The following is a 26881-nucleotide window of genomic DNA, read 5'->3' on the forward strand; positions in this document are numbered from 1 at the left end:
AGGTGGTCTTTAAGGAGGGTCTTAAAGGAGAAGAGGGAGGTGGAGAGGTTTAGGGAGGGAATTCCAGAGTATGTGGCCTAGACGGCTTAAGCCACAGTCACCAACGGAGGAACTAAGGGATGGAGTAATGTACAAGAATTGGAGGAAGAGAATTTGTGGGTGGGGAGTTGCAGGTCTGGCATATAGCTCCATGGGTATCTGCAGCCCTCGCCAAAGTGATCATTCCTCATGTGGGAGCTTGGATGGCGAATGTCACTATTTGACCACTGCAATGTTTTCATCCCATTTCATCAGACATTAACGACTCAACCTCAGATCAGGGACATTTCAGACCACAACATTACTGTGACATAGCTAGGGTCCCTGGTATTCTGCAAATGTGGAAAGCACCACAGAATTTCTCCCTCAATGCAGAATTTGTCCATGGCACCGCACCCCCCACACCCCGCAACTTGCTCGGAGTACTTTGGAACTTGCTCTTTGTACCGCTCCTGCTCTTGATAGTTATAACTGCACTACCAACTGCATTTGTGATTGTTACAGCTGGTAAGCAGAAGTAGTCCTATGGTAGTCCACAAGCACAAGTCTGAGTCAAGCACAGATCTAGTTTTGTTTTTGATTGGCAAAAGCAGATTGACCGTATCAGGTTACGACTGCAGAAAATACAGCATTTTGGATTTCATTTCGTAAGACTGTATAATTGTACTATTGTAATCTTAAAAAAATTCTGTGGCCAATTAAAACAAAATACTTTTCCAATCAACAATGATGGGAAATCATCAGTTCTATATTGTATTGTGTTTAGGGATCCACTTCATGTATGAAGAGACAGCTGTATTTTCCACAATTGAGAAAAACAAATGGAAACAATGGTTCACACTTGATGTAAATGAAAGGGAAATATCTTTAAATATTAGAAATATAACAGCTAGAACTATAATTATTATTTTGGATTTTTCTCTACTTTTTTGGAGCACTGTGCACTATCTACACTCCTAGTGGCTGGCTGCAGCAAGATTCCTCTTGGGGCCGGGACACTTTTTGCGCCGCAGGCTTCCATATGGACAAGAGTCCCTTCTACATCTCTGGTAGCTTTCCAGAGAATCGACATTTTCATGCAGCAGAATTTGGTCGATTTGCCGTAAGTATCGGTATCGACATGCCAAAGAATTCTAGGGACCTTGGATGCAACATTCTTAGTTTACTAACTGACAGACAAAGGTCATATTTTGGCCAGTAAGTACTATAGCTTCAGTGTTTAAGAACTAAAGATGGAATTTTATTTTCAATCATTGTTAAACTATTGCTTGATATGTTTCGTGCAGGTCTTCTGGAGAAATTGTGCATAAGGATGTGTTTTTGGCATAGTTTTTAATTCATAATTTTCCTTGATTCCTACATTTTTCAACCTCCTCCCCCGACAAACTCAGGCTTTGAATTTTATTTCACATTTCATAATGACAGAGAAAATTAAGCCATGGGAGAACATCAGGCCAAAGCAGTTAAAAAGTACAGTTGATCCTCAATTATCAGTGATTCCATTACCTGCATTCTTGATTATCCACAAGATCTGGGAGAGTTGAGGATACCAGCAGTTTTTTCCTTCAGTCATCTCCGTTTTGTTCCTGTCAATAGGATCAGTTGCCATTGGAAAAGCTGACTCATCAACTGCCCTCCAAACTCTAAGCCTCCCCCACTCAATAGCCCATAACTGCCACGACAGACCTTCGAGTGCCAGTGCATCTCCAATGCCAACCATGGTCAACTACATAAGTGATTGCCTCCCGCAATCCTATTGGCAACCTACAGTATGCTCAAGTTAGTATCAGGAGAAGCATTTTTGGCTGTGTCTAGTGGGGCCAGGAGCTTGAGTTGCAAGTGGAGAATTTTTAGCCAAATCAGCTAACCTTGGCACAAGGAACAAAGCAATGGACAGGACTGCTGCCGAACAGAATAGAGGCAGAGAAGTAGTACGTTCAAAATTCAGAGCAGCAATCAGCAGTCTAATTTGGGGATTTTCAATTATCTGATAGATAATCTAGGTTTCATAAACATAAATGGGATATTTAAACTTATAATGAAACATCATATACAATGCCCCTGTCGCTGGAATCAATATCCACCCACATCACCATCGGTGCACAGTGGCTGCAGTACGTATGTTCTACAGGCTGCACTCCAGCAATTTACCAAATTTACTTTGACAGCATATTCCTCCCCTGCAACCTCTATCACCAAGAAGGACAAGAAACAGCAATGTTATGGGAACTCCACCATCTCCCAGTTCCCCTCCAAGTCACACGTTATCCTGACTTGGACATATATCGCTGTTCCTTTTTTGTGGCAGAGTCAAAATCCTGGAATTTCCTACCTAACACCACTGTTGGAGCACCATAACCACAAGGACTACAGCGGTTCAAGAAGGCCCACACTACATTCTATGGACAACTAGGGATGGGCAATAAATCTGGCCTTGCCAGCATCGTCCACATCCCACAAACAAAACAAATGTCTTTCACATAACAATTTGAAATTGCACAGCATCCCTGAATATTTTCAAAACTATAAACCAAAAAAAAAAATCACAATAAGGAACCTTAATTGGGGCCATGACTTCATTAATGGAGTGTAAAAAAACTTAGCAAAATAGCTGTCGATTCACTCTCCACTTTCCTGTACTTTCCAATGCCTCCGGTCCAATATTAGTACACTTAATTTTATGCCTTTTTATATTACAGAACTACATCTAATGCAATTGTGCAGATTCCCATTATGGCTGAATTTCTGTTTATACTGCGGGATAGATTGGGCAATGGGACAACTGTACACACACAAGATTGCATTTCTGGAAAGGACCTTACCTAATGTCTGGGGTTAGTTTGTGCAAGCCAGAAATGTGGAATCTTCATTTATGGCCTGGACAAACCGACTGAGAACTCAGCATGCCCATAACCAGAGTCAAGATGGCTTCTCAGGCACAAGTGCCACTGGCAGTGCATGTAGCTTTGTCCTGGATGCATTTTGAGAGGTGACAAGCAACAACTCCACCCAAATTTAATGCAGTGCCTCCAATGGCAATGGGTTGTTTACGCTATATAACTGTCTGCAATAGCATTCTTGCACTCACAGGCAAGAATACTACTGTGAGCCAACTATGGCCCTTTCGCGCCCTACTGCAGCTTTCTGCCCATTCCTCCTGTAAGGAAAGGGTTAATCAGACTGTCTTGAAGTCTGCTAATGATGTCTCCATATATTGTACTTAAGTACTTAGTAACCTTTAGCTTTTGCCTGTTAAGTGAGGACGTATAAGTCAATTTAGATAGTGACAACTGAGCTGTTGAATTAAGACTAACCTTAAAGCAATGGTCAGTTTAGGCAATAAACCTAATTAAAAGACATTCAAGAGCATATATTTCAAAGAGCTTTAATTAGTTGATAACAAGTTCTGCAAAAGGGACTACATCATCCTTTTCAGAAGCAGGAGATTGGTATGGAATGGTACAGATTTCTAATTGGAAGTTTTACTTGGTAGAATAGTAACAAAAGTGAAACTATTAATAAGATAACAAAATTGGGGAGTTGTACCAGTCTACGGAGAGAATTTGTTCAGAGACAAGCTCATTAAAATTATGGAGTTGTATGAAACGTGTATTGACATGTAGAAGGGATGGAAAAATAGGTATAAAAAGTGGGTGTTGGAATTATACTTTAGAATTCGATTAAGGTCTGATCAACCTGTAAAACTGAACTTGAATTGTCCGGTTAAAACTCGCACAGTTTTGTCATAAGTACCGGCTGTTAAATGATAATAAATGTGACATCTGACATTAAATGTTGCAGATTTGAGGAGTAAATTCTAAGAACGAACTCACAATTACTCCTTCTCTAAAATTCCGTTTCCTGACCCAACAACTATCTCAAGGCTTCCGGTCCTGATGTCAATGTCGATCCTTCCGCCTCTCCCAATTCCCAATGTCGGGCCCAGATTCTAATATGCACATCACCTGATTGAGATTTGTGGGTTTGAGGCACAAAAATGCTGCAGAAAACATCAGAGACCATTCTACTGGCCAATTACTACACGTATTCAGTATCCAGTAGAATAGGCTCTTCATTCTGCTGGCCAAGCATCCCATGAGAGCGATCAACAGAATGGTTTCTAATAATTTGTGTAATCTTATTGAATGAAACACTTGCACAAAACAGCATTCACAGCTGAGAGAAACCAAGTATGTTGATTGCACTGCATAAAGGACACCAGAAGGAAAGAGATAGAGAAAAGGCATGCCTTTTTTTTAGCATGTATTTTGGCACATGGAATTTGGGAAGGATATTATATGTCTTTTCTCCCAAACTTTCCTCTTGTAATTTTCCAGCATTATATAACTTTGCTGCTTAAGTGGAAGAGCTGAAGTCCCAACTCACACAGCCATTATCTCAGTAGAAAGAAGTTCTACATAGTTCCATAATAGTAGAATGCCTTTTTGGTTCTTCGTCCAACTCCAAAACTGAAAATTCAGTGCCAACTGTTACTGATTGGTCGAGTTTCAATGCTCCTCATCGAGATTGGATGTCAAGCAGCATAAAAAGTAAGCCACCTGGTATTGCTGGGAGCCCACAGCTGAGATACAGCTCTGTGAAGGCAGGTGTCCACCCTGTCATTTTGGTATTTGGGTGGAGTAGGTGCTATAGTATAGGGCTGACAAGATTTTCATTATCTGATCTACAACCAAACTTCAAATTATTTGCTTGTAAAAACAAATGTTGGCAATATAGTTCTTGACAAATATAGTTCAGAAAAATATATGCATTATACCTTATCAATGCTAAGTAAAAACTATGTTCTTGGTTTAATGTTTTTGTTTTTTTAATTGGCTTTTTCTATTTGTTTTTATGGCGCATTAGCTATTCATAAAAATGAGCACAGGGTGGGTCTATGAAAGTGCCCTCGAGCAAGTCATTGTTTGGGATTGTAGCCCTCAAATCAAAAGTTGCTGAGCACTTCTGCTGTAGTGTACAAAGGGCATTAAATTGCTAAAATGAAAACAGATGGTGCTAAACATTTTCCAAGTCACCTGAAGTATAATTCATTGCAAATGTGATAAAATCAGTCAGCCTTACCCGATGTGAGAAAAAAATTAAGGAACTTGCACATTTCACACTGCACTTTGAAGCACAACATAAGTAATCTTCTATGTCCACTGTAGTAAGAGTCAAAAGAACTGAAAAAGAATTCAAAAAACCTGCAGAGAGAAAAAAAAAATTTTTGTAAATAGGCAATTTGATTAAACAATGACTTCCTAACATTGAAGGCAGAAGTTGCATTATGTACATCTACGAAGATCTGTGGTCAATCATTGTCAAAGAGTTGCAAGTCTGGGTACAAAAAAGTTCTTAGTTTGCTATTACCATTCTCCTCCTCCCATCATTCAAAGTGCAGCACAAGGAACACTGGTCTGAACTCCATTCTTCAAATTTGAATGAAACAGAGTACCAAGTAATTTTATAAACATATTACAAATGGGTCTTCACTGGAAATATTAACCTGTCTTTTCTCCAGATGCCAAAAGACCTGCTACGAATTAACAATATTTTCAGTTTTTATTTCAGTTATAGCTTTGTAGTTTTTTCCTTCATAAACCAGCTCCATCCAATATTATTAAAATTTTAGCTTATGGTTAAGTTTCAGAGAGATTAACTAACTTGCAGGGTCTCCTTTATTCTTTGAAGGACAGGCATATGTTACAACTGCAAGAACATAGTCAAGTGCAATTAGTTTTGGGGAAATAAGGGTTAAGAAAACCCAATCATTTTTCATCATTATGCCATGCTGGTCACACACATTCATGCCATATAAAATCTCAAGACCTGCTCAATAGAGGCAGTTCATCCATATATGTATGCTGAGAACAAAAAGGGTGCCAGCATAGACTAATAGGGCAACTCTACTCAATAGCTTCCCCCCTTCAAGACCTAGCTCCCCATATGGCTACATTTTACTTCCTCCTCTTTAGCCAGTTATTAATCCATTTCCAGGTCTTACCCTTTATATCCATGGACATTAGTTTGTAAAATAATCTTTCATGCAATAATTTTATCAAAAGCCTTTGGAAATTCTGATACACCGCATCATATGCTTTTGCCCTGCCAATCTGAGATGCCACTCTCAAACAAGTTTGAAGTTCATCAGGCAAAGCTGGTCATCACATATTACATTACTTTCATACATGTGGAGATGCCAAAAGACCTACTTTCATACAGGCATGCTTCTGTGTTGCTTCTGATTATTGATTCTATTAGTTTTCTGATTATTGAGATCAAGTGAATGTTCATGTAGTTGTCAGATGTGGCTTTGTTGCACTTTTTGAGTCAGGCACCTGCATCTATTGAAACCTCTTCTGTTGAAACCTCTTCAGAATTCGTTGGGTCTTAAAACTATCAGCGCTTCACCAAATCTTTTTCTTGGTCTCTCAAGTACCCTGGGTATGGTTTACCTGCTTTAGGGAGTTAATTGCTTTTTAGCCCCATCAGAACCTCTGCTTCAATAATGTCAAAATCCCAAGGCACACACACATTTGATACTGAATACGGTACTTAATATCCACCATCAGAAAATCTTCACCAACTAGTCATCGAGCATTTTATCAAACCCTTCATGCTCATTTTTCAATTCCACATGGGTTCTTTAGGGTTTCAATTTGTGCCCCGACTCCCTCCTGCTGCTATCGATTTGTATACATTTTTTGCCGTCTCCTGATAGGTAGAAAAGCAGTGCCTCCTTGGAGACAGCCTACTGCTAAGACTGGTGAGGCTGATTGGAATTTTGTAACTTTAAGGACGCTGGGAATGGCTGAACCAAGGGCTGTCAGCTGAACAGCTCCTCCTTGGTTCCTCCCTGTAGGCAAGGGCTCAGCTACTGAATAGCTTCACCCTGAGATATAGGAGTGACTAATTTCTGTTGCCCACAGGTGCTTGTTTATAATAATCTCAGAAGTGGTATTGTTGTTCCCCCTGTTGGGAGAGGCCAGAAATGTTACCTACATACTTGGTGCTCTAAATTAGAGCCATCTTATATTTTCCCAGCTACTTCCCTTGGGGGGGGGGGGGCAAGCCCAGATGCATCATGGTGTAATCCTGCAGGCGAAGATAGATTTTCTTTGACTTATGCGTTTCTGGGTGCTTTTTGGAGACTTTGCTTGGTTTCATATTTGCCATTTTGTTAGTTCTAAGCTGTCATAATCGGGTTGGAGCCCAAGGCAAATTTGGCAAGTAGCGTGATTTTGTACTGGAGAAATGCTATTTGAACAATTTCCGCGTCCATCTGCAAGAGAATGGATTGCAGCACATCAAGTATGTTCACATCCTCTGGTAGCAGGTAGAGCCGCCAACCTCTCCTCTGACCGTAATTTTCTGTAATTGCAGGTCTGTGGACTAGTTGCGCCTGGATTGGCCCAGGTACACTGGAGATCAAATCCAGCCAATTCTCTTTTCCCCCCCATATGTGTGCCCAGCTGGCTGACAAAGACAGCTTGGTGTCTGCAATGCTTCTAATATACCCAACTGAAAACCAAAGACAGCTGTGTGTATGGATTGCTTCTCTCTCTCTGTCGGCGATTGCTCTGTTTCTTGGGTGCATTTGTGAGGGTATACCAGATGGTGCTTTTTAAATTCTTGTTCCACCTTTGCTCTTTTTGCTAGTGTCAGGATCCAAGGACTCAGCTAAGGTACCATGATCAGCTTTATTTTTGAGTTAGTGTCCAAAGGCTCTATCTAGGTACAAAGTGCCATTTTCCCTAATGGAAGAACCACCAATACAAAGGGAAAGGGCTGAGTTTTTTTTGACAAGAGAGAAGCCTTTTTTATATTTCAGATGTTTACAGATGTCTGGAATATTCTGTGCACTTGATGCCTGCTAAAGAGTTGAGCACTTGCCACGGTTTTTATTTTAAAAATTGCTGATCTGAAATCGGTTCTCACCAAATTGCCTCTCTTTGTGGGGCTGGGTCACTGCAAACTTATCAGAAATTGTACCCACATAGGGCCCTTTGTAAGATTTTCCTTTTTACTTTCAGCTAGAATCAAGTAGTGCTGAGGTACTAAGCTCAGCTTCAATTTTGGGGAGAACCTACTTACAAATGGAAGGAACTAGGTGCCTTTTCTTTGAGAACAACTTTGCAGTCGCTACTCCCACTGTTTACCTGCCTTCAGGGGTTTACTGCTGTCTGGAATGTCTATTGTTCACCCAATGCCTTTACTGAGAAGCCATGATGTGGAGATGCCGGTGATGGACTGGGGTTAACAATTGTAAACAATTTTACAACACCAAGTTATAGTCCAACGATTTTATTTTTAATCCCACAAGCTTTCGGGGGCTTTCCCCTTCCTCAGGCGGTGTGTCCCATTTTTTAAAAACAGGGTCTTTGTGACTGCTGGTCTTCCTGGGGTCTGTAAATGGCGACAGCACCTCTTGGTAGGGACTCACGATGATGTCACACTGGCCAAAATGTCACAGTCAATCTGCACATGCTTGGAATGGCAAGCTGCAATGTGGAAAACCAGCTGTACTATCCACAAGTAAATGCAGGAGAGTGGTGCAGTTAACACTGTCTCCTAAGTTCCAGACTGCAATATAAAAGCAGTTGTCACAAAGAGTGGAGAGCGCGATTAGGAGAAATTTATTTACACGGAGGGTTATTATGAACACGGACAGGGGGTGGCTGAGGCAAAGATAGTTACATTTTCAATGAAAAACTGGATTATTATTTGAAGCAGAGGAAAATACGTGGCAATGGGGAGAGAACACAGCAGTGAGATTAGTGCTGAATTGCTCTAGCAAAGAGCTGTCACAGGCACAATGAACTGAATGGCCTCCTTCTATGGCACTATGGTTATCTAAAAGAACAGTTTTTCCCTTTGTAAAAGATTCTCTGATCTCGTCAATTTTCCTGACTCAAACTGGCCCATGACAAGTTTACCTGAAGAGACCAATTCGACCAGTGAAAAAGAAAACCCAGTAAATACCATTATGCTTTATTTCTCCATCCAATAATACAAGAAGCTGCAGGGACTGGCTCTGGAAGTTGTTAAATGCAATGCAAGGAGAAGATAACTTTTACCAAAGCTGGTGTTTTTGTGTAGTCTTGGGACTTTGTATATGACATGGGAGTAAAATGTGAAATGCACTATTTTGAGGAGTAACTCATAAGTAAGAACACCCCTTCTCTAACAAGAGGACTTTCAAGAATAGTCAATACATTTTGATATAAATCATCTTCATTTACAATAGCACTTCTTTTACTCTACAAGTAGACAAACGAGATTCCATGTCAATTGGGTTAATTGAGAGGATATCTGATGCTTCCACATCGGAAAGCAGCACTTCCTAATGGCCATTTTAGGTTCTTCAGGCAATTCTCTTGCAACATAAGTCATGTGGGGATGGATTCAATGTCCTAAAAACCAGTGGCCACAAGTTTACAAGTATCTTTAAATATCATGTTAATGAAAATTCTCTTCTATTAAATCAGTGACTTCAATCTATAAGCTTTATCTGAATGCACAATACACCATTCAGAAAATTAAAAAATCTGGAGACCATTTCCGTATTTTATTTGTGATACGCATTGTCACTTACACTTCTGAACTGAATGCTTGTGCTGATAGTCCAAACTGGCGCCTCCCCTTATCCATTCCACTTCCCTTCACATACAACACAGCCTAGCAGTATGTGACTTCTGTGCCCTTGTCATCCACCCAATCGGTCAACCAGCTAACGATGGCCCAATAGGAAAGCCTTTCCATTGAAATGAAGAGCTATAAAATACACTGGTTTAATCAGCAAAGCAAAATGTACATTGTTTATACTGTTCAGCACAGAGTCAGTGTAAGAAGCCAAGCAATCTTATTGTATCAGGCCATCAGAGTTAGGAGTTGTACTAGCATGTCACCGACCCTCCCCATCGCTCCAAAATGTTTCTGTGCCAGTCACATTAAAAATAAGCTTGATATGTGCAAATGGGCAAGTGTAGCTCATGTATCAATTTCACTCCTCTTTCCTCTCCCTCTATAGCAGTTGAAAAACCAAGAAGAGTTTGCATTAGTAATTTTATTCTGTAGTTAGAAAGATAAATTGATTTAGCAGGAGTGTGAATGAGGAGAGATTATTTTATTTTTCACCTCTAAATTACAAAAAATAGGGTGGCACGTGCAGAATATCACGTTAATGAAAATTCTCTTCCATGAGGATTGTGCAGTAGACGTGGTCTACATGGACTTTAGCAAAGCCTTTGACAAGGTACCGCATGGTAGGTTGTTACATAAGGTTAAATCTCACGGGATCCAAGGTGAGGTAGCCAATTGGATACAAAATTGGATTGACGACAGAAGACAGAGGGTGGTTGTAGAGGGTTGTTTTTCAAACTGGAGGCCTGTGACCAGCGGTGTGCCTCAGGGATCGGTGCTGGGTCCGCTGTTATTTGTTATTTATATTAATGATTTGGATGAGAATTTAGGAGGCATGGTTAGTAAGTTTGCAGATGACACCAAGATTGGCGGCATTGTGGACAGTGAAGAAGGTTATCTAGGATTGCAACGGGATCTTGATAAATTGGGCCAGTGGGCCGATGAATGGCAGATGGAGTTTAATTTAGATAAATGTGAGGTGATGCATTTTGGTAGATCGAATCGGGCCAGGACCTACTCCGTTAATGGTAGGGCGTTGGGGAGAGTTATAGAACAAAGAGATCTAGGAGTACAGGTTCATAGCTCCTTGAAAGTGGAGTCACAGGTGGATAGGGTGGTGAAGAAGGCATTCAGCATGCTTGGTTTCATTGGTCAGAACATTGAATACAGGAGTTGGGATGTCTTGTTGAAGTTGTACAAGACATTAGTAAGGCCACACTTGGAATACTGTGTACAGTTCTGGTCACCCTATTATAGAAAGGATATTATTAAACTAGAAAGAGTGCAGAAAAGATTTACTAGGATGCTACCGGGACTTGATGGTTTGACTTATTGGGAAAGGTTGGATCGACTGAGACTTTTTTCCCTGGAGAGTAGGAGGTTTAGGGGTGATCTTATAGAAGTCTATAAAATAATGAGGGGCATAGATAAGGTAGATAGTCAAAATCTTTTCCCAAAGGTAGGGGAGTCTATAACGAGGGGGCATAGATTTAAGGTGAGAGGGGAGAGATACAAAAGGGTCCAGAGGGGCAATTTTTTCACTCAAAGGGTAGTGAGTGTCTGGAACGAGCTGCCAGAGGCAGTAGTGGAGGCGGGTACAATTTTGTCTTTTAAAAAGCATTTGGACAGTTACATGGGTAAGATGGGTATAGAGGGATATGGGCCAAGTGCAGGCAATTGGGACTAGCTTAGTGGTATAAACTGGGCGACATGGACATGTTGGGCCGAAGGGCCTGTTTCCGTGTTGTAAACTTCTATGATTCTATGATTAAATCAGTGACTTCAATCTATAAGCTTTATCTGAATGCACAATGCCAGCTCTTTGATAGTTATCCAATTAGTCCCATTCCTCTGCTCTTTCCCCATAGCCCTGTAAATTTTTTCCCTTTAAGTATTTATCCAGTTCCCTTTTGAAAGTTACTATTAAATCTGCTTCCATCACGCTTTCAGGCCGTGCATTCTAGATCACTACAACTCGCTGCTTAAAAACTGTTTCCTCATGTCGCCTCTGGCTCTTTTGCCAATCACCTTAAATCTGTGTCCTCTGGTTACCGACACTTCTGCTACTGGAAACAGTTTCTCCTTATTTACTCTATGAAAACCGTACATGATTTTGAACACCTCTGTTAAATCTCCTCTTAATCTTCTCTGTTCCAAGGAGAACAACCCCAGCTTCCCCAGTCTCTCCACATAACTGAAGTCCCTCATCCCTTGTACCATTCTAGTAAATCTCTTCTGCACCCTTTCTAAGGCCTGGACATCCTTCCTAAAGTGTGGTGCCCAGAATTTAACACAATACTCCAGCTGAGGCCTAACCAGTGTTTTAGAAATGTTTAGCATAACTTCCTTGCTTTTATACTCTATGCCTCTATTAACAAAGCTCAATAATAAAGGGGAAAGATTTCATTGCATTAGGAGCTAAGGTCACTGGCTGGTTATTAATCCAACCAGCCCAAAAGATGGTACAAACACTATTACATATGGTGACACAGTGAGTTCCCCAGTTAAGCTGGGCTAATTGCAGAGGAAGCAAGCAGAGGAAAGATGCTTCTTTCTGCCCCCTCTAAAGGAATGAAAACTGGGACAGCAAATCAATCCATACAATTATCACATGCATTTTAGCAGATGGCTGGAATAGCACTGCAGTCATCAGGGAAAGGTGTCAGCACCTACCTTCCTGGCTGAGGAAATACCTTACAATTGGCAATTTTATTTTAATTTGTTAAGAGATGAACAAAAATAGAGTATTAAACACAAAAAAAGTATCAGATCAAGTGCTATATTTATTTACTAAGCTATCGGTAGCAATTTCCAAAACTGTTCTAATGAGGGGTTAGAACAGTTTTGGAAATTTCCACCGATAGCTTAGTAAATAAATATAGCACTTGATCTGATACTTTTTTTTAAAAAATTCGTTCATGGGGTGTGGGCATCACTGGTGAGGCCAGCATTTATTGCCCAGCCCTAATTGCCCTTGAGAAGGGCACAGAGAGTGTAGGGTGCAATCCCTTCTGACACCCTGCACTGGGGCACTGAAGCCAATTACAGTAGCCCAACTACCTCAGAGGCAAAGATCAGCTGGGCTGCAATAATTAGCTTCTACGCCCCAGGACAGGAAGTGGTGGTGGGTAGGTGGGGGGGGGGGGGGGTGAAAAGAGAGAAAATTAGCCAGAGTTCACACTCCTGATTGCGACTCCAATGCTCCAACCATAAAGTGTGGACAGGGTTGGGCTCAATTATGCTGCCCTACATGATCATGGGACCTTTTGACACTACCTGGGCTCAGTTCAGAACAGTATCAAAAGCTACTTTTACAGCAGCGGGGTTGTGGGGGGGGGGGGGGGGGTAGGAGAAAAAACTGCAAAATATGGCACTTTACCAATCAACTCAGATGGGTATGCTGACATTTATACTTATAGCTGCTGTCTGTTGATGTTATTTAAGATAACTATTTACATACAAAACTGCTGCCAAGGAAAGAACACACCAGCAACAAAAACACATTTAAAACAATACTGTCAGGGACTGCACCTGGGTATAATATTATTCTGCAGGGAGAAAGAATTCTTAGTATTGTCTGAGATTTTCTAGATTAAAAAAAAATCCAAAATATGTACTTTAAAGAAAACCTTCTATAGGGACATATCCTGCATAAGTGCAGGTTGGTAGAGCCAAGGCTTTAAGAATCGACATGTGTACAGGATTATCTGGAGCCGAGTGCAAAAGAATTCCAGCCCCCAGTTACAGATTGCCCCCTTCAGGTTCCTTGCTGATGATTTGTCAAGAGTGCCCTGGAGTACTACAGACCTGCCTGGCTCAGGTATTGAAGCAGCAAGTCTGTTAGAGGGTTGACTTCGTTCTGAATTACTACGGCCTGGCATGCTGTCTGAACCCCAAAGGGACCCCGCCTACCTCCTCCTCCTCTAAAAGAAGGGAGTTGATGTTTAGGCTGGTGGATTAGGTGCCGTTCAAGCGGAGTGTTTGATCCTGGATGGTGTCAACCTTCTTCAGTGTTGTTGCAACTGCACCCATCCAGGCAACTATTCCATCACACTCCTGACTTGTGCCTTATAGGTGGTGGAGAGGCTCTGGGGAATCAGAAGGTGAGCCACTCACCGCACAAAACCCAGCCTCTGACCTGCTCTAGTAGCCACGGTATTTATGTGGCTGGTCCAGGTGAGTTTCTGGTCAATGGTGACCCCCAGGATGTTGATGGGGGTGAGCAGGAGCTCAGCAATGGTAATGCCAATGAATGTCAAGGAGAGGTGGTTAGGTTCTCTCTTTTTTGGAGATGGTCATTGCTTGGCGCTTGTGCGGTACGAATGTTACTTGCCACTTATCAGCCCAAGCCTGGATATTGTCCACGTCTTGCTGCATGCAGGCATGGACTGCTGCATCATCTGAAGAAGTGCTAGTGGAGCTGAACTCGTTGCAATCACCAGCAAACAGCCCCACTTCTTACCCTATAACGATGGAAAGGACAATGACATTGGCTTCTTCGACAGCACCTCTGAAACCCACGAGCAGCAGGTGCATAGGAACACCATTACCTCCAAGTTACACACTATCCTGACTTGGACATATATTGCCATTCCTTCATTATCCTGGAGGCTGGGATTGAGAACATATTACCATATATCCAGGGTTTGGTGCCTACCATGATTGGATTGCAGAGCAGCTGCTGTTGAATCTTCACACTTTCAACTGACAGAACCTGCATTCAATGGGGTATGGTGTATGTCCATGCTATGGTTAAGAGAATGGTGACAATGTAATCATTTTATGGTGAGTTGTGCTGTTCACCATGATGCTCTTGTGGTGCTCCTAGTATGTGTTGGTCATTTAGCAAGGGCTCAAACCCATGCTTGTCAGTTGTCCAATGAACAACTAGTGACTATGATGACGGAAAGGACATTACAAAGCAGCTGAAGGTAGTTGGGCCTTGGACGCTGCCCTGAGCAACTCCTGCATCAATGTCCTGGGGCAGAGATGATAGGCCTCAACAATTACAATACCTTCCTTTATGACAGGTATCACTCCAGCCACTTGAGAGTTTTCCCCCTTGATCCCCACTGACTTCAGTTTTACTAGGGCTCCTTGGTGCCACACTCGGTCGAATACTGCCTTGTTGTCAAGAGCAATCACTCTCACCTCAGCTTGTATCCATGTTTGGACCAAGACTGCAATGAGGTTTGGAACAGTCGTCCTGGTGGAACCCAAACTGAGCATCAGTGAGCAGGTTATTGGTGATTAAGTGCCACTTGATAGCACTGTTGATGACTCCCTCCATCATTTTGCTGATGATTGGGAATAGACTGATATAGCAGTAATTGGTTGGGTTGGATTTGATTTGTCCTGCTTTTTGTGGACAGAACATATTTGGACTATTTTTCACATTGGTGAATATATGCCAGTATTGTAGCTGTACTGGAACAGCTTAGCTTGGAGTGAGACTAGTTCTGGAGCACAGGTCTTCAGCACCACTGCCGTTTCTTGATGTGGAGATGCCGGTGATGGACTGGGGTTGACAATTGTAAACAATTTTACAACACCAAGTTATAGTCCAGCAATTTTATTTTAAATTCTTGATGTTTCTTGATGTGGAGTGAATCGAATAGGTTGAAGACTTGCAACTGTGATGTTGGTGACCTCGGGAAGAGGCAGAGGAGGGTCATCCACTCAGCACTTCTGACTGATGATGGTTCTAAAAACGCATCAGATGTGTCTTTTGCACATCGCCCTTCTACCAAATCTTTTTTTTTATAAAACATTTACTGTCCTCTAAATTCAACGCTGCAGCCATTTAGCATGGTGCCTCACTACCATTACAATCGCAACAGACGCCAAAATGCTGTGTCTGGGAGGTGCTGTATGGACCGCCGCCCCCCACCCCCAACAACTTTGTGACCTGGTAAATCATAAATTCAATGCTGAGTGGAAAGCATACGTCAGTATGCTCTTTATAAAGTAATTGATGCTATAGCGCAGGTTAGATAATATTTTACCATGATGTACAGCATTTACATACCATTTTATTATTCTTACTTTGCTTTTTGACATTTTAATGTATTTTCTGCCCCTCTTTAGGACCCTGTGCCACGTGCCTGCTTTCAGGCTTCAGCCAGTGCCACTCCTTAACTGACCATTAAAAGATTCACCACCTGAATTTTTCCATTAACCTCCCCAACCCCCGATGAGCACAACAAATGCTCTTAGCACAAGGGAAGACTTGCAGCCCCCTCTGCTGAGCTAAATGTTTGGTAGAAGCCGGATAGAAAGCTTGCACCAGTACAATGCTTCTCTCCACTGAGGGGAACTTTTCGGTTGTGGGGTAGGCCAAGTTCAACCCACGTCACCCCCCCCCCACCCACCCCTCCACAAAGAGCATTTTCAGAGTCTGAGTGAAGGGTTAACTCCACCCCCAAACTATTATGAATTCAGAGTCTGAAGGGAGGGAAAGTTTAACTCTCCCTTCCTGCTCAGATGAAAATCTGGGCTGCCTCTCCCTCCATGCTCTCACTTATCCCCCATTACCATCCTACTCCTGTACCCTCCTCTCCTCCCCCCTCACTCCCATCTGCATCCCCATACCTCTCCATCTTCGTCTTCTCCCCTCTCCCTTTTTCTCCTTTACCCCAGCTCCCAGCTCCCTCCCCACCATTCTCTTTTCCCCCTTTCCTGCCTGGATCTAATTATCCCCCGGCCTTCTAACCTCGATCTGAACACCGGATTTGGCCTGGACTCCCCTTGTGCAATCCCACAGGAGACTGACTAATTATCTATAATATATTGTCTTGCGTGTCACACTTCTTGCGTCACACTTCTTTCCTGACAACATCCCTATTGTCATCAAACAACATACTCTCCAACTCACCGTGAGAAACACCACAGAGAATTTGCTACAATACACACACAAATGTGCAAGTAAATTGTTAATAAAAAGTTCTTATCTTTCTGATACATCAAAATTCTGCCAATTCAGAAATACTAATAAAATAAAAAGAAATTTGCAAGCTATCTTTTTGTTGCATTAATCTTAAGATGCCAATATTCACAGCCTTAATCTCCCACTGTTGAAAATGAGAAACAGAAGGTGCTGCGCAAAGTGAAAATATCAACTCAGCATGCACTGTCACTGTAATTGTAGCACATCCCATGGCGCAACTTTGATCAATGTAGGTTGGAGGTATCAGCTGTAAAATATTCCTACTAAATTTTTGATTATTTGTCCACATAAATGTATATAATTTTGCTTTAAAGTTTTGAGAAGCTGTTGTCAAAATGGCTGCAGATAAATCATGGGCCCAACATCAATCCAGTAAAAATTAACGCAGTACTATCCTGTTACAAATTTGCCTTTACTTCCTGTATCTAATCAAATCAAGATATTGTCAGCACACAAGGTATAGAAGTTATATCACAGTCAACTCTTAGGCACTGCTCTCTTTGTCTCGTCATAAACTAGAAATGAGAATTTAACCCTAGTCAGACAAAACTGCAATGCATTCCATTCTACTGCTGACTGCTGCCTTGTACTCCATCCAGCATTTCAGCCCACTCATCACATTTTATGCTCACCGTATTCCTCTCCTTCAGTCACTTAACTGCATTAGTGTCCTTCAATAATCATTAGGTAATCTAAGGAGATAGTTACTATTGACACAAATATACAAATCACTTTTTTAAAACATTGTTAAGGATTCCCTAGTACAAACACCACTATTGTTTCCAAATATTTCCAAATAATCATTTAGCAGTATCCAACATTTACAGTCATTTGCAGTATACACAAAGACAAAGCAATTTCTACATAGCTCGATGATCAATGTACCAGACATATACTCCACCAGTGGTTCTCAAACTTTGTATGAGGATCCTCTGTAAATATAGACACATTCCCAGGGACTGTCTGTCCTAATTTCCAAAAGATAGTGTTAGCTAATCAAAGGAAAACAGAGTTTTCACTGCAGAAAAAAAAAATCTTAATATGTACAGCAACAGAAATAATGTGCTAGTAAGTCAGTGAGGAGGAAGATATAGAAATGTTGACCTCCGTCTCCAATCTGAAAATTTATGCTCTACACCAAACATAACGGCAACTACAACAACAACAATTTGCGTTTATATAGCCCCTTTAACATAGTAAAACATCCCAAGGCGCTTCACAGGACCGATTAACAAACAAAATTTGACACCGGGCCACATAAGCAGATATTAGGACAGGTGACCAAAAGCTTGGTCAGAGGTAGGTTTCAAGGAACGTCTAGCAGAGAGGTTTACGGAGGGAATTCCAGAGCTTAGGGCCTACGGCCTTGGCAGCTGAAGGCACTGCCGCCAAAGGTGGAGCGATTAAAATCAGGGATGCGCAAGAGGCAAGAATTGGAGGAGCGCAGAGATCTGGGAGGATTGTAGGGCTGGAGAAGGTTACAAAGATGGAGAGGACCGAGGCCATGGAGGAATATGAAAACAAGGATGAGAATTTTAAAATCGAGGCATTCCCGGACCGGGAACCAATGTAGGTCAGCGAGCTCGGGGTGATGGCTGAATGGGACTTGGTGTGAGTTAGGATACGAGTTTTGGATGATGAACTAAAATTTACAGAGGGCGGAAGATGGGAGGCCGGCCGGGGAAGCATGGGAATAGTTGAGACTCGAGGTAACAAAGGCATGGATGAGGGTTTCAGCAGATCCGGCCAATTACCGCCCCATCAGTCTACTCTCAATCATCAGCAAAGTGATGGAAGGTGTCGTCGACAGTGCTATCAAGCGGCACTTACTCACCAATAACCTGCTCACCGATGCTCAGTTTGGGTTCCGCCAGGACCACTCGGCTCCAGACCTCATTACAGCCTTGGTCCAAACATGGACAAAAGAGCTGAATTCCAGAGGTGAGGTGAGAGTGACTGCCCTTGACATCAAGGCAGCATTTGACCGAGTGTGGCACCAAGGAGCCCTAGTAAAATTGAAGTCAATGGGAATCAGGGGGAAAACTCTCCAGTGGCTGGAGTCATACCTAGCACAAACGAAGCTGGTAGTGGTTGTTGGAGGCCAATCATCTCAGCCCCAGGACATTGCTGCAGGAGTTCCTCAGGGCAGTGTCCTAGGCCCAACCATCTTCAGCTGCTTCATCAATGACCTTCCCTCCATCATAAGGTCAGAAATGGGGATGTTCGCTGATGACTGCACAGTGTTCAGTTCCATTCGCAACCCCTCAGATAATGAAGCAGTCCGAGCCTGCATGCAGCAAGACCTGGACAACATCCAGGCTTGGGCTGATGAGTGGCAAGTAACATTCGCGCCAGATAAGTGCCAGGCAATGACCATCTCCAACAAGAGAGAGTCTAACCACCTCCCCTTGACATTCAACGGCATTACCATCGCCGAATCCCCCACCATCAACATCCTGGGGGTCACCATTGACCAGAAACTTAACTGGACCAGCCATATAAATACTGTGGCTACGAGAGCAGGTCAGAGGCTGGGTATTCTGCGGCGAGTGACTCACCTCCTGACTCCCCAAAGCCTTTCCACCATCTACAAGGCACAAGTCAGGAGTGTGATGGAATACTCTCCACTTGCCTGGATGAGTGCAGCTCCAACAACACTCAAGAAGCTCGACACCATCCAAGATAAAGCAGCCCGCTTGATTGGCACCCCATCCACCACCCTAAACATTCACTCCCTTCACCACCGGCGCACTGTGGCTGCAGTGTGTACCACCCACAGGATGCACTGCAGCAACTCGCCAAGGCTTCTTCGACAGCACCTCCCAAACCCGCGACCTCTACCACCTAGAAGGACAAGGGCAGCAGGCGCATGGGAACAACACCACCTGCACGTTCCCCTCCAAGACACACACCATCCCGACTTGGAAATATATCGCCGTTCCTTCATTGTCGCTGGGTCAAAATCCTGGAACTCCCTTCCTAACAGCACTGTGGGAGAACCGTCACCACACGGACTGCAGCGGTTCAAGAAGGCCGCTCACCACCACCTTCTCGAGGGCAATTAGGGATGGGCAATAAATGCCGGCCTTGCCAGCGACGCCCACATCCCGTGAACGAATAAAAAAAAAGATGAGCTGAGGCAGGGGCAGAGGCTGGCGATGTTATGGAGGTGGAAGTAGGCGGTCTTAGTGATGGAGCGGATATATAGTCGGAAGCTCATCTCCAGGCCAAATAGGACGCCAAGGTTGCGAACGCTCTGGTTCAGCCTCAGACTGTGGCCAGGGAGAGGGATGGAGTCGGTGGCTAAGGAACGGAGTTTGTGGCGGGGACCGAAGACAATGGCTTCGGTCTTCCCAATATTTAGTTGGAGGAAATTTTTGCTCATCCATATGGATGTCAGACAAACACTGACAAATCAGTGACAGTGGAGGGTTCGAGGGAGGTGATGGTAAGGTAGAGCTGGGTGTCGTAGGCATACATGTGGAACCTGACATTGTGTTTTCAGGTGATATCTACATGCTGCCCCTTGGTGATGAGAAGTAGGAGAGGGCCAAGGATAGATCCTTGGGGGACTCCAGAGGTAACAGTGTGGGAGCAGGAAGAGAAGCCATTGCAGGTGATTCTCTGTCTGCGACTGGATAGATAAGAATGGAACCAGACGATGCAGTCCCACCCAGCTGGACGATGGAGGGGGCGTTGGAGGAGGATGGTGTGATCAACCATGTCAAAGGCTGCAGATAGGTCGAGAAGGATGAGGAGGGATAGTTTACCACGATCATATTTCATAGGATGTAATCTGTGACTTTGATAAGCGCCGTTTCAGTACTGATCGGAGGGATTCAAACATGAAGTTGCGGGTAAGATATCTTCAATATATACAATTGAGACCACGGTCCTTTTTAATAATTCTATCTTGAGGTAATTTTCATGCATCTGCCAATGAGTTCCATAACCTCGATGCGGGATGATCACAAAACGTTAGTAAGATATATTAGTCATGAACTTATAATTTTGGATATTCTGTTTAAGAGAATGTAGTTGAGAATTTATGTAGGGCATTGTACAATATTCTTTTCAATGACTGTCTTTCCATGTCTTTCCTTACTGTAAATCAGTCCTAGCAAACACCAACCCATCTCCAAGTGACCTCTCTAGGCACAAAAGAATTGCAGATTATGGAATTCTTAAGTACGTTTGATTGAATTGTGGAAATTTCAAAGCAGCACAATGGCTAGAAAGGAGTGCATGCAAGAGGACAGAATGACCATTACTCCAAACCACGAGTTTTCTCATATAGTTGGAAAGGGCTTTTCATGAAACAGAGAACTAGCACTTCCCAAAAGGGAGATAGGCAAAAACATATTGAAATGGTAAATCTTCAAAGAAAGACACATGCGCACAGTCGAACACACACCTCTCTCTCCTCCTCTTTCCCCCATAGCTGGCTATACAACAACACTGACTGAGCAAGTCTCTAATGCATCCTGAAGTAGAAGAAAGTGTGAAGCAGACAGAAGTTGGGTGGATGGAGATACTAAGAACAGGAATAACAAATGGCCAAGTGATGGGCAAGTTCAGTCTGGGTTGACTACCCAATAAGATTCTTCCTCCTTTGGGAAACACTTCTTTTTGTTAGCCACGTTCCCAGTAGCTATGCTAGGATTGATAATTCACTAAGTTGGTGGTGTCAATTTTTTTAAATAAGTAAAGCTTTAAAACTGTAATTTTCACCTCAGTTAACATTTTAAAAAAATATTGGGAAAACTCAGTTTTCCACATCAAAAGGAATAGCTCCTAAATTTTCTACCAATGAATTTGCAGATTAAATCACAACAATCACTTTAAATAATGTTGCAATAAAGGCTAGGGCAGAATGGATTGGGTTTGATTATGATAATTGATAGAGGCTGCATAACAGAAAAAAAGTTCTGTAAAGAAATTTGAAATAACTATTTAGTGTTATGTAACTGTCCAAAATATGCAGCTACCAATTATAATAAAAATAAATTTGAAAAAAGTCTGTGTGAACACTACAGCAGCATCTGATTGTGTACTGTGTGTGGTCTCACTTGCAGTATTTCTCTCTATAAATGACAAGTGCACATTGTTACAGTGGTCAACTGCAGAAAGACACCACAGCTTTGCAAACACTGAACTCAAGAGCAGGAATCCATTGTGAATTGAAGGTCACCTTCTCACTGTCTCCACTTTATTTATAAACAGTAAATTCCCACCACATTCACGAAGATAAAACTCCAGCAAATACTAAATCTTGGTAAGCTGGGGCAACCTGAAACTGAAGAGAATATCAAATGGCAACAATTGCTGACGGCCAGTCCCTCTCCATGGCAGACAGACTGTCACCAGGCCAGAGAGAAAAATTTCAAACTAGCCCATAAATCATTTATAGATTAGATCGATAACTTTCAAACAGGTTCAAAATTGCTACTTCGCGAGCATTCATAGGTCATTTTATATAACTTTGAGATGATTTCAACATCTAAACAAGTCTAACATTTTCTGTAGAGTAACATTTGCTTGTGATAGTGGGGGAGGGGAGACGTGCATGTGATTTTGATTTGGACTGAAGTAAACACAAGAGTGGGACAGAATTATAGATGCCACATCAGTTTCAGTTTAAGACAATCTCATTGATAAATTAGGTGGGGCAAATGAATTATTTTTAAAAATCTCAGGGACTTTCAGAAAAATTCCTGCTAGGGAATGGAACGGATTTCATTTTCGAAACCCAGGGGATAATTTTAACTCCCCACTCCATTAAAAATGGGAAACCCAAACCCAACCAGTCTACTACTGGTTTTAACGGAGATGGGTTGGGGGGGGCGGGCGACTAATCTGCTCTCCGTAGGCAGGTCCCTAATTTAAATATTTTAATGAAGTAGTTTATCTCAAATTTTAGTTGTGTTTCCTGCGGGCCGGGTTTCCCAGGCCTCGGGAAACTCAGCAGCTGAAGGGAGGCGAGAACAGCTGGATGCAACAGGCAAGTGTCTTTTCAGCACTGCTTGTGGGCCAGGAGAAGCAGACGTGCTTTCCCCCAGCCTACCAAGCAAACCTGATAACCTCCCCGCGATCGCTCCAATCCTCAACCCACCTCTCCAGTCCTCGACCGATGTCCCCCCCCCACTCCACAATCTCTCAGATCCCCAACGTCTTCTTCCCCCCCGATGTCTCCGTCTCCGCGCACCCTCCCACCCTGACGTCAAACCCAATCCACGATCTCTTCCTCCCTCCTCTCCACTTCCCGGCCTGGTGCTGCAGACCTTCCCACCCAACAGCCAGCCAACCTCTCAATCTGGCTGGTTTCGGCTGGGAAACGGAGTCCAAAAATTTTAATTCGGTCCTGCCGTTAAATTCGGGAGAACCTATGGGAAACTTGTATTTCCGGGTTTCCCAGCCACTACACCTCCACCCCGCCAATATCGGGGCCCAGTGTCAGCATCAAGCAGTCCCAAGTCAGGTATAGTCTGGTTAGATGCAGAGTAAAGCACTCTCTACTTTAACCCAACTGTGGGACTCAGTTCCAACCATGCATGTGTGATATTTTTCCACATCTACACCAGCCATCACGTGACCTCTCCGATTGCCAACTTAATGCCAAATTATGGCTAGTTTCAGTTATGTGGGTCATGCCATGAGGAACCAGATTATTGACCCGCTTCTACTCTGAAACCCAATGGCTTGTGAAAGTCACTTACTACCATCAATGGTAAACCTCTTTGCCAACTGGCAGCACTGACTTCTCCAATGGAGCCTGAAACTTGGCTCTCCATTTCTCCAGAGATAGCAGTGCTGCTTCACTTACATTACAGATCAGAGATGCCATCAGTTGTAATTTACAAGTGAATTAGGGATCTTCAATGCAGTACTGGCTCAAGAATTTATGAGAATACACATACAGTCAATTTCCTACAATTAGATCAAAATGATTTTTTGGTAGCATTCTGCAGCCCCAACTTCATTCTGCCAACCTTGCTCTTCTTACTTTGGTTTCCACTGTGCCAGCTCCAATTGCTTTGCTGCTTCTCTCCTGGACCTTATCACTCTTCTCTCCACTGCTGTCCCACTTTTAGCCCAATTCTCTGCTCTGTCCAGTTGCCAGCTACCTTTCTGCTAATGACATTAGGTGCTGCAAGAAACTATGGCAGCATTCCAGATTTTCAATGTTTCAACTAGCCCAGCATAAACTGTATGAAATAAAACAAGACTGTCGGCTCAAATTCTCAATGCAATATCTCACAAACTTTCCAATTGTTAGTATTACTTTCTGGAAATACAAATGGCTAGCTCTGAACTGTTCATGAAGCTTTAAGTAATCTCCAGTCACTCATAATCATGACTTCTGTTTATGTTGCTTTCTAACAATGTCGTTAGCCTGCTGTTAAGCATGTGGTCAAATGGATTGCTCTGTATTTGAATGTCACGTCTCTGGAGCAATCCCTGTAAAGGCAGGGTTGGTGATTTGGCAGTTCTCAGCTTACACAGTAATGCTAACCCCTACCAACTACAACTGGACCAGTTTTAACCCACAGTTCCCGGCGAGAACAGGGTGTGCGCCAGGGATTAAAATAAAGGCAGTGTCCTTTCCTCCAGCTCCAGGAAGCGGTAACAGGGTACTTAGAAAATCATAATAGGAAATTATAACAGGGCACTTAGAAAATTATAACACGAATAGGCGGAATCAACGTGGTTTTATGAAAGGGAAATCGTGTTTGACAAATTTATTGGAGTTTTCTGAGGATGTAACTAGCAGGGTAGATAAAGGAAAACCAATGGATGTAGTATATTTAGATTTTCAAAAGGCATTCGATAAGATGCCACATAAAAGGTTGTTACACAAGGTAAGGGCTCATGGGGTTGGGGGTAATATATTCGCATGGATAGAGGATTGGTTAAAGGACAGAAAAGAGAGTGTAGGGATAAACGGGTCATTCTCAGGTTGGCAGGCTGTAACTAGTGGGGTACCGCAAAGATTGGTGCTTCGGCCTCAGCTATTTACAATCTATATTAATGAAGGGACCAAGTGCAATATATCCAAGTTTGCTGATGATACAAAGCTAGATGGGAAAGTAAGCTGTGAGGAGGACACAGAGTCTGCAAAGGGATGTAGACAGATTGAGTGAGTGGACAAGGTGGTGGCAGATGGAGTATAATGTGGGGAAATATAAGGTTATTCACTTTGGTAGGAAAACAGAGTATTTTTTAAAATGGTGAGAAACTATTAAATGTTGGCATTCAGAGAGACTTGGTTGTCCTCGTACAAGAAACACAAAAAGTTAGTATGCAGGTACAGCAGGCAATTAAGAAAGCAAATGATATGTTGGCCTTTATTGCAAGGGGATTGGAGTACAAGTGTAGGAAAGTCTTACTACAATTGTACAGGGCTTTGGTGAGACCTCACCTGGAGTACTGCATACAGTTTTGGTCTCCTTATCCAAGGAAAGGTATGCTTGCCTTAGAGGTGGTGCAATGCAGGTTCACTAGGTTAATTCCTGGGATGAGAGGGTTGTCCTATGAAGAGAGGTTGAATAGAATGGGCCTATACTCTCTGGAGTTCAGAAGAATGAGAACTGATCTCATTGAAACATAGAATATGAGGGGGCTTGATAGGGTAGATGCTGAGAGATTGTTTCCCCTGGCTAGAGTGTCCACAACTTGGGGGCATAGTCGCAGGATAAGGGGTCGGCCATTCAAGACTGAGATGAGGAGGAATTTCTTCACGCAGAGGGTTTTGAATCTTTGGAATTCTCTACCCCAGAGGGCTGTGGATGCTGAGTCATTGAATATATTCAAGGCTGAGATGGATAGATTTTTGGAATCAAGGGATATGAGGATCGGGAGGGAAAGTGGAGTTGAGGTCGAAGATCAGCCATGATCTGATTGAATGGCGGAGCATGCGCGAGGGACCGTATGGCCAACTCCTGCTCTTTTTTTTTATATACGCCACATTACTGCCCGGTGCCATTTTAATAAGCGTGTTTCAGATAGCGTGTGAGGCTCTCACCGAAGGTCATGGTTTAAAGCCCCACTCCAGAGACTTGAGCACATAATCTAGGCCGACACCCAACTGCAGTACTGAGGGAGTGCTGCAGTATCGAAGGTGCCATCTTTCGGACGAGATGTTAAACCGCGGGCCCAGTCTTCCTTCTCAGATTGACCTAAAAGATCCCTTAACACTATTTCAAAGCAGATTAGGGACGTTCTCTCCTGTATCCTGGCCAATAGTTATCCTTCAACTAACATCACTAAAAAAAATTATCTGGTCATTATCTCATCATTGTTTGTGGGAGCTTGCTGTGCACAAATTGTCTCCCACGTTTCCTACATTACAACAGTGACTACACTTCAAAAGTACTTCAGTGGCTGTGAAGTGCTTTGGAACATCCTGAGCTCGTGAAAAGCGCTGTATCAACGCTTGTTCTTTCTTCTGCTTTCAGCTGCTGTTCTGCTCCCTGCTTGTACCCTCCCCCATCCCACTACCCAGCACAGACCCTTCTCTACTTTATGCAGGGGGCAGCTGCCTTACAGTCCTGCTTCCAGGAACCAGTCAGTGGAGTGCCAGCAATGTCCGAGTCTGGCCCGCAGCAGAGGTGCTGCATTAGGACTTCAGGTGAGGGATCACTGTGTTCATAAACTTTTTATTTCTTTCTACATATGAAGGAGCATTTTTAAACTGTTCAATACATAAGTTATTTCCTTTAACTGCCTTAACACTTAAATTATTTCAGTTATGATTTAGGAAAAGGACAAACGGGAAGAAAATTATACTTCATTACATTTTTATTGGCATATAGAGGGCATGATATTTTTTGATAAAAGACAATTAGGCATTTTTCTGACATTTAAGTAAGGCATCAGTAAATTGTCACACCAGGCTTGGTCAAATAAATGTGACAAATACAAAGTGCTCTCAGACACAAGAGCATTATTAAAGATTATATATTAATGTAGATAAATTTCAGCAAGGGCCCAGCAAAACTGACTTCACACTAAAGGGGTAGGGACCAATAAAATTTTGTATACGTTAAGTTCTGATTTTAATTAAAATTGATTGAATTGACAAGAACAGGATAAAATGCATTATTGTTTCTGCATTGGTTTCTGTCCATGTTCAGAACATGTAAATTTCATGCTTATATAAAAGGCCTTCAGCACCCAATTGTAAGTGTGCAGTATACTGTTTTCCCTTTACTGAATTTAAGTTCACTTCTCTGAGTTCATTTATGAAACTTAGCA

The 26881-nt window shown here is 42.7% G+C and overlaps 1 protein-coding gene across 2 annotated transcripts in view; it reads right to left on the reverse strand.

Moving 5' to 3' along the window:
* The window catches only part of bmpr1aa (bone morphogenetic protein receptor, type IAa), a 223209-nt gene that overhangs the window by 127527 nt on the left and 68801 nt on the right, over nucleotides 1–26881 (reverse strand). Inside the window, exons 2-3 of one of the 2 annotated variants that reach the window (XM_067972693.1) lie at nucleotides 5122–5243; nucleotides 1546–1625 (exon numbers count right to left, since the gene is read on the reverse strand). The gene's annotated coding sequence lies outside the window, so the exon portion shown is untranslated. The remainder of the gene's footprint in view (nucleotides 1–1545; nucleotides 1626–5121; nucleotides 5244–26881) is intronic. The other variant, XM_067972692.1, reaches the window with a different exon arrangement.

The sequence above is a fragment of the Heptranchias perlo genome, chromosome 36 (genome assembly GCF_035084215.1).
Source record: "Heptranchias perlo isolate sHepPer1 chromosome 36, sHepPer1.hap1, whole genome shotgun sequence".
Taxonomy (NCBI): Eukaryota; Metazoa; Chordata; class Chondrichthyes; order Hexanchiformes; family Hexanchidae; genus Heptranchias; species Heptranchias perlo.